Source organism: Gossypium hirsutum, chromosome A11 (genome assembly GCF_007990345.1).
Source record: "Gossypium hirsutum isolate 1008001.06 chromosome A11, Gossypium_hirsutum_v2.1, whole genome shotgun sequence".
NCBI lineage: Eukaryota > Viridiplantae > Streptophyta > Magnoliopsida > Malvales > Malvaceae > Gossypium > Gossypium hirsutum.
The window spans coordinates 4,862,277-4,872,193 of record NC_053434.1 but is presented as its reverse complement, the minus strand read 5'-3'; positions in this window follow the sequence as shown (position 1 = coordinate 4,872,193).

Genomic DNA, 9,917 nt, shown 5'->3' with positions numbered 1-9,917 from the left:
CAAATTATATTTCATGTATATCAATAATAATATGAATAATAGGCTTATTAAATCATACGAACTTACCTTGGATCTAGAAATGGCAAATTACCATTCTAGTCCATAACCTTGTATTTTCCCGGTTTAAGCCCAAATCTCGATTTCCTTGATTATTAAGCTTGGAAGATTGGCCAACCCTAACCATGGCTGCTCTTGTTGGGCATGGGCTGGGACACAGCCATGTGCCCATTTTGAATGTCCACACGGCTTGTGACACGAGCATGTCTGGTGGCCATGTGAGACACACGGCCTGGCCATAGGGGCATGTGTCCCCTGTTTTGAGAAAAAATTTCAAAGTATCGTGAAAGTTTCTTAAATTATCAGTTTAGTCCCGAACCACTCCCAAAGCATGTTTAGGGCCTAGTTAGCTCGTATTAGGGACAAATTAATTGTGATTGAATGATGATTGTATGAATTGGTTAAATGTGTGATAAAAGTATGTATAAAAGTGTTGTAAGCACGGTAATGCTCCGTAACCCTATTCTAGCGTTGAATACGGGTGATGGGTGTTACAAAGCAATTTAAAATACAATCTTTCAACCAGTCCAAAACATGATTAAACATATCTAATACACACTAAAACCACTAGTACAACAATCTAACATATGTATTCAATAACCATTAAACAAAGCAACTTCAAACTTTGTACTTAAGTACCATTCAAATCAATTCAAAATAAACTATATAAGTGACTATTTTATAAACATAAATTTTGTTTATATAGATTAACCTTTATCATCCTTACACTAGTAATATTTATACTCAAAATAACATTAAGACAACTTATGTACATGCCATTCCTCAAGATAAGATACATCACCAAGTATTTAAGTTCACGAGTTGCCTTGGATGCTGAGACGTTAGTTACGTTTGTACCTAAACTGTGCATGGAAACAAACTGCACGCTGAGTATACACTCAATGGTATTTCTATAAACCAATACTTAACATGCATTTAAAACATAACCATAAATTCTAACAATAAGAACTTTATAAATTTTCATTCAATTATCCTTATATCATAGTAACATTTATCAATAAAATCATATTCAATAAGAAAAATACAATTTCAATCAGTATCTTTCAGTGTTCAGTACAGTAGTTTACCCCTATTAACACAACTCAGACCTGGACGGATACGCGGATCCAACCCACACACCGGGATAGTATACAGTGTTTCAACGGCCGAAGCTGAAATACACCGTAATAGTAACAGTAGTAGTATCGGTACACAGAGTACCTCATCAGAACGAATCCGGAACAGTAACAGTATGTAACACCCCCTAAACCCAAACCGTTACCGAAACGAGGTTATGAGGCATTACCGGACATATCAGACAACTTACGAATAATTTACAATTAATATAACTTTCATAGTATAATATAATAATTAAGTCCCTATCTTGAACTCTCGAAGTTCAAACACGTATTAAAAGTAGAACGGGACTTGTTCGAGTATTCCAAATTTTTTTTTTATAAAAATTTCGGCAGCATTTCTGCTTATTTTTACCTAAACCTCCTGCAAATTCAAACCAAAACAACCAACACCAATATTTCACATTCATATAACTAATATTTATATCATTAACATAATTTTAACTTAATAACTATCATAGCATCATTCAAAATTGATTATAAACTTCATTCATTTAACAACTTAATGTTCATGTATCAAAATATCATGTAACCATCTAAATCTTATAATTCACCCTTCACTACTCAAAGCAATATACATATTCAAGTGACTAAACAACACCTATGTACATGCCACCTTTACCCAAAAGAAAAATATACATCACCAAGTTTGTGTTGGAGTCGAGATTATTCTGGATGCTGAGCCGGGACACTTGATTTCTACTAACCTGCGCACGGAAACAACCGTACGCTGAGTATGGATATACTCAGTGGTATTACTATAAATCAAGACTATTTAACATTAATAAATTACAAACATCAACCATAAATTTTATAATTATTTAAACTGCTTTTATGTATAATTATTTTACTTCATAAATCTTAAATTCATAATTCATTTTTCTCATACTAACTCAATTCATAATTTAGTTCATGCATTCTTTCTTGTACTTTTCAATAGTGCTAAAACAAATAATCTCATTTTCAAAATTTCATTTCAATTATTTACCCTATTAACAAAGCTCGGACTATGATAGATACGCGGATTCCATCCAAACACACCAGAATGTCCAACCCAAACACACCCGGAATATTGTAAATCCTCCATAACACACCGGTATAATATATCCTCCCAAACACACCAATAAGGCATTAAATGCCTATTCGGATAAACCGAAGTATATAATAACAGAAACATCCTCTCGGCCGAACTACAATCTCTTCATCACATCACAAATCCAATGGCATGCCATTTGTATCGAATCTAGTCCGACAAGTTAATAGGGTATTTTTTTTTCTAATTTCAATTTCATTTACACAAAAAATTTCAATACTCATTCAATTCAAATATCTATTATCTTAATTCATATACAAATTAATTTTCACACAAGTGTATACCATCAACACCATACATTTGTCACAATTTATATATTTTCAATCAATACACTTTTCAAATAATCACATATTCCATAATTCACTTATTCAATTCAATTTGATTCAATTTATATCACTTTCATTTTCACTCAATATTCATATCGATTTCACATACTTACCTCAAGTCTTATTTACCATACATAACAATTAAAATTTCAGCAATCAATAATAATTAAAATTTGAATTATAGTAATACACATTGTAATTCTCCCGTTTTAGTCCTCGATGATTTTCTCCTTTCTTTTCGATGCTGATGCTTCAGGTTCTTTGTTGGCAAATTAACTACAAGCTTCAAATCCTTAGTTTTCTCTTTTATTTTTCTTTCTCTTTTTCTCCCCTGCTTCCCGTTTTCAATTCTGTTTCTATTCCCTTTTGTTTCTTTATTTCTTTAATTCTTTTATACTTTATTATTTTATTAACATAATATAATATTAATATAATATATTAAAATATCTTTTACTTTAATATTAAGTAAATTAATAATTATATAACAAGTGTACATATTTATATTATTACAAATGTTATTATCTAATTTGCTTATTAAATAAAAATCTCATGATTTAATTAATACAATTAATAATTATAAAATATTTGTATACTTAAATTATAAGTAATTTAATATTTAAATTACAAATGTACCCATACAATTCTTACACATGTGTATTTTATTACCATACAATTGTCTTCTATTTAATTTATTTGTAATATATTATCAATTAAATAATCATAACAATTTAATATAAAACCATAATAATAATCATTATAATATATAAAACCTAAAAAAAAAATCTTTGATTTTATTTCACCAATATGCCACCTCATTTGTAGCCAATGGCTTAATTGCCATTTTAATCCTTTTTATTTTCTATTTCTTTATAATTAAACTTTTATCCTTTATTCAATTTAATCCTTTTTATTACTTACTCTAAATTAAGCTAAATTCACTTAATTAGATCCTAATTAGACACACCACTAGGCTCATAAATATTTTTAATAATTATTTTCGAACTTATTTCACTAAGACGGAGGCCCTATAACTCACTTTTCCGGTGCTCGTGAATTTCAGGTCATTACATTTCTCCCCCCTTAATAAATTTCGTCCTCGAAATTTACCTGAGAAGAGATGAGGATATTGTACTCTCATGGTTTCCTCTGGTTCCCAAGTCGCTTCTTCAACATTATGATTTCTCCATAGGACTTTCACTAAAGGAACCTTTTTATTTCTTAATTCTTTCATTTCTCGTGCTAAAATTTGATCCGGCTCTTCTTCATATGATAGATCAGGTCGAACTTTAATATCTTCTGTAGAAATTATATGAGAAGGATCTGATCTATATTTCCGTAGCATCGAAACATGAAAAACATCATGAATCCTTTGTAATTCAGAAGGTAAAGCCAATCGATATGCAACTGGTCCAATTCTTTCCACTATTTCATACGACCCAATAAAACGTGGGGTCAATTTACCTTTCCGACCAAATCTCAAAACTTTTTTCCAAGGAGAAACCTTAAGAAATACTTTGTCTCCAACTGAATATTCAATGTCCCGATGTTTCAGATCAGCATAAGATTTTTGTCTGTCAAAAGCTGCTTTTAATCTCTGTTGAATCTTCTTGACTGTTTCTTCTGTTTCACGAATCAATTCCGGCCCAATTACTTTTCTTTCATTCAATTCCGTCCAACATACTGGTGATCTACATTTTCGACCATATAACGCTTCATACGGAGCCATCTGAATACTAGATTGGAAACTATTATTATAGACAAACTCAGCTAGTGGCAAATATCGCTCCCAACCTGCTTCAAACTCAATAATACAAGTTCGAAGCATATCTTCTAGTACCTGAATTACCCGTTCGGACTGTCCGTCAGTTTGGGGATGAAAAGCTGTACTGAAACTAAGTCTAATACCCAACGACTCATGTAACTGTCTCCAAAATCTTGATGTGAACCGAGGATCTCGATCTGAAATTATTGATATCGGAATGCCATGTAGTCTAACAATTTCTCGAATATACACGTCTGCAAGCTTCTGCAACGACCAATCAGTCCTGACTGCTATAAAATGTGCTGACATGGTAAGTCTATCAACTATCACCCAAATAGCATTCTTTTTGCTTGCTGACAACGGTAATCCCGTAATAAAATCCATCGTGATGCGATCCCATTTCCATTCAGGAATATTAATAGGCTGAAGCAATCCAGTAGGAACCTGATGTTCTGCCTTTACCCGTTGGCAAGTCAGACATTTACTTACAAATTCTACTATGTCTCTTTTCATCCCTGGCCACCAGTATAATTCTCTTAAATCTCGATACATTTTCGTGCCTCCGGGGTGCATAGAAAACGAACTATCATGAGCTTCACGTAGAATTAACTCTTTGAGCTCAGAAGTATTTGGAATACAAATCCGATTTCAAAACCTCAAGCATCCACAATCATCAATACTAAAATTTTCTGCTGTGCCATTCTGTACCATCTCTTTTTTCTTCAATAATTTGTCATCTTCCAACTGAGCTGATCTAATCTGATCAAACATTACCGGTTTTACTCTTAATTCAGCCAAAAGACTCCCATCATCAGTGATACTAAGCCGTGCAAACATTGCTCTTAATTCAATTACAGATTTTCTGCTTAATGCATCAGCTACAACATTAGCTCTTCCCGGATGATAGTCTATAACACAATCATAATCTTTCAGAAGCTCGATCCAATGCCTTTGTCTCAAATTCAATTCCTTCTGAGAAAGAAGATACTTCAAACTCTTATGATCAGTATAGATGTAGCATTTTTCACCATAAAGATAATGTCTTCAAATCTTCAATGCAAAAATCACAACTGCTAACTCAAGATCATGAGTGGGATAATTCCTTTCATATGATTTCAATTGACGAGATGCATAGGCTATTACATTCCCATCCTGCATCAATACACAACCCAAACCACTCAAAGAAGCATCACTATACACTACAAAATCTTTACCCGATTCTGGCAATGTCAAAACTGGTGTCTCGGTTAACATTCGCTTCAATGTTTCAAAATTTTTCTGACACTGATCATCCCAAATAAAAGGAACATTCTTCTGCAGTAGTTTAGTCATTGGTAGTGCTATCTTCGAGAATCCATTTACAAACCTCCTGTAATACCCAGCTAAACTGAGAAAACTGCGTACCTCCGATACATTCTTTGGCGCCTTCCACTGAACAATTGCTTCGATCTTTTTCGGATCAACTCGAATTCCATCTGCAGATATTACATGTCCCAGAAATACCACTTCTGATAACCAGAACTCGCATTTACTGAGCTTTCCATATAACTGTTTCTCTTGTAAAATTTGTAGAACTATTCAAAGATGCTGATCATGTTCTGCCTCTGTCTTCGAATATACCAATATATCATCAATGAAAACCACCACAAACTGATCTAAATACGGCTGAAAGATACGATTCATGAGATCCATAAAAGCAGCTGGGGCATTTGTTAACCCAAATGGCATTACCAAGAACTCATAATGGCCATACCTCGTACGAAAAGCTGTTTTCGGTACATCACTTTCTTTTACCTTCAACTGATAGTAACCCGACCTTAAGTCAATCTTCGAAAACACAGAAGCTCCTCTCAACTGATCAAATAAATCATCAATGCGAGGCAACGGGTACTTATTTTTAATTGTTACCTTGTTCAACTGTCGGTAATCAATACAAAGTCGCATAGAGCCATCTTTCTTTTTAACAAACAATACTGGAGCTCCCCAAGGTGAAATGCTTGGTCTAATAAATCCACGATCTAGTAAATCTTGTAACTGCACCTTCAACTCTTTCAACTTAGTGGGTGACATTCGATACGGAGGTATAGAAATTGGTGTTGTACCTGGATACACCTCAATAGCAAATTCAACCCCTCTGTTAGGTGGTAAGCCCGGTAATTCTTCTGGGAATACATCTAGAAACTCACGTACAGTCCTAATCTAACTGCACTGACTCCCAACTGAATCAGAATTAATAACATATGCCAAGTATGCTGGACAACCCTGCTGCAGTAATTTATTAGCCTTCATCGCTAAAATAATGCATGTCGAACCACTGGTACGAATGCCATTCACTTCAATTCTATTCCCATTTTTTGTCTGAATACTAAACCTCTTTTTACAGCAATCCAAAACTACCCCATGTTCATATAGCCATTCCATACCCAAAATGATATCAAAATCACCAAAAGGCATGATCAACAAGTCCACAAGAAACATTTTATCATGTATTATTAACGGGCACCTCCGACATACTCTATCTACTAACACCGTTTGTCCCAAAGGGCTAGACACTTCTATAGAAACTTTAGACATTTCAGATTCTAATTTCCCCGATTCGACTAGTTTTGAATTTATATATGAGTGTGACGAACCCGGATCAATTAAAGCATAAATAGGCTCAGAATACAATAGAAATATACCTGTAACAACATCATGTGCATCGCCCTCCTCACGGGTCCGGACTACATACGCTCTGGCCGGCGCTCTGGCCTCTGACTGTTGTGTAACTATATCGCTGTTTCTTCTGACACCTCCACCTCTAGACACAGAACCCGAACCACCCCTACTAGATCCTCTGCCACGAACAGTAGGTACTGATCTTTGAGATGTTGAAGGTGTGGCACTTTCACCTTTCGGACAATCTCGAATGAAATGATCTGTGGCCCCACATCAAAAACATCGTCGAGTTATCCTCCAACATTCACCTAAATGTTTCTTTCCGTAATGCTCACAGTCTGGAATTTCTATACTTCGGGATGGACCTCTCACACTACTAGTAGATATTGTCATCTGTTTACCTCTGCTTCTACCACCTCTATCTGAACTAAAACTGGATCTCCAATCACTTCTTGATTCTCTGAATGTCTTCGGTAATGGATTAGAACTAGTAGTTCCCATACGTTTCCCAGTTGATTTACCAATTTCTGATTTTTTATCCAGACCCAGTACTTGTTCTATCATTTTTGCTCGCTCAACCAGATCAACAAGTTCAGTAATTCTGAGACTTACTAATTGAATCTTGATTTCATCTCGCAGTCCCCGTAGAAATTGTTTACAACTATCAGTCTCGGTTGGAACATATTCTAAAGCATACCTGCTCAATCTAGAGAACTCTCGGTCGTAATCCAGTACTGACATATTCCCCTGTTTCAACACTAAAAACTCTTGCTTTTTCTCTTCGATGTACAATTCCCCAATATACTTCTTCTGAAATTCTTTTTGAAACAAGTCCCAAGTTACCTGATCATCCGGCAAATGTCTAACCACAGATTCCCACCAGAGATACGCTTCTCCTTGTAACAGTGATACAGCACATATCAGACTCTCTCGGGGGGTGCAGTCTAATTGTTGCAAAACTCTTTTTGTTGTTTCTATCCAATTTTCAGCAACGGATGGATCAGCTCCTTTTAATCCCTGAAATTCCGTGGCACCATATTTTCATAGCTCTTTAATCGGAGCCTGTCTGACAGTAGGTACAGATGTAGTAGTAGGTATAGCTCTCACTATATGCTGTAATGCATCAGCTATATCTCTTAACACTTGTGAGGTATTTCTTTCTCTCCCTACATTAGGAGATTGATTATTTAACGGATTCACACCAGGTGTAACAGATTCAGTTTCTTCTAATTCTCGACTTCTAGTATACATTTCCTGTTCAACATTATCCATTCTTTCATCTGACATTTTATCTATAAAACAAAATCAAATAAATACATTAGCATCCAAAAATCCCGACTCAATTTCGACTCGACAGTGGCATGTACTTCTAAACTCACAATCGGCTAAACCTGATAGCTCTGATACCAACAATTGTAACACCCCCTAACCCCAAACCGTTACCGGAACGAGGTTATGAGGCATTACCGGACATATCAGACAACTTACGAATAATTTACAATTAATATAACTTTCATAGTATAATGTAATAATTAAGTCCCTATCTTGCACTCTCGAAGTTCAAACGGTATTAAAAGTAGAACGAGACTTGTTCGAGTATTCCAAATTTTTTATTTTATTTTTTTTAGGCTCATAAATATTTTTAATAATTATTTTCGAAATTATTTCACTAAGACGGAGGCCCTATAACTCACTTTTCCGGTGCTCGTGAATTTCAGGTCATTACACAGTAGTTGACACTTATAGTGCCTCATCGACACAAAGTCGGAATATCCCTAAACACTTCCAATCCTATGGCATGACAATTATATTCGACTAGCCCGACACTGTTAATAGGGATTTCAGTTTCTTTTTAATTTAAACGTTCACATTTCAAAATAGTTCAGTAAGATAACAATTCTTACCTCATTTTCATATTTCATGCAATTTTAAATAATAAATACAATAAACAATTACTAAGTTCGGTTTATAGAAATACAAACCATAGTTCTCGAGTTTATTTGTTATCTTCGCTCACTTTCTCTTTTCCCTTTTTTGATGACGTTTCCTGTGCTACATTAGCTACGGAAAAATTAACATTTAAAATCATCAATATACCATTTCACACTATACATTTCAATTTCTACACAACTTTTACATAAATTCCAATTTAGTCCTTAAGTTATAGCTAATTCTTTTCCTTCAAAACCAATCACATATTTTCATTCTAATCCATTTTTAACAGGTTTTAGAACTTAACTTCCTCCATAAAACATTATTTCTACAATTTAGACAATTTAGTCCCTACTATAACAAAACTTATATCTCTTTTTACAATTCAATCCATCTCCCACTTTTAACTTAAATTTCTATCATTTTATCTCATAATTCATCTATTTTTTCAACTTAATTAACATCTAAAATTTCATAACTTTCTAAATTTCAACATAATTCAAGTAGAACTTTGTTCTAATATTCTAAAAAATCAAAATTACAAGAAAATGGACTAAATTAACTTACCAATTAAGCTTCAAACCTTAAAACCCTATTTTTCCTTTCTTTTTCTTTCCCTTTTTCTTTCCTTTCTATTTCGTTTTCATTCTCTGTTCTTTCTTTTCTTTATTTCTTTATTTTATTTTAACTATTCTATTATATTATTATAATATATTATATATTAAATATCTTATTCTTAAAATATAAATAAATACATATATATTTTACATTTGTATAAATACAATTATTACAAATGTATTAATTTATACCACACATTTGCCCCTTTTTTGGTTTATTTACTAATTTAGTCCCTTCACTTTTCTTTAGTTTATAATTAAACTTTTACACTATATTCAATCTAGTCCTTTCACTAAATTAACCTTAATTCAAGCTAATTCGCCTAGCCAAAATCT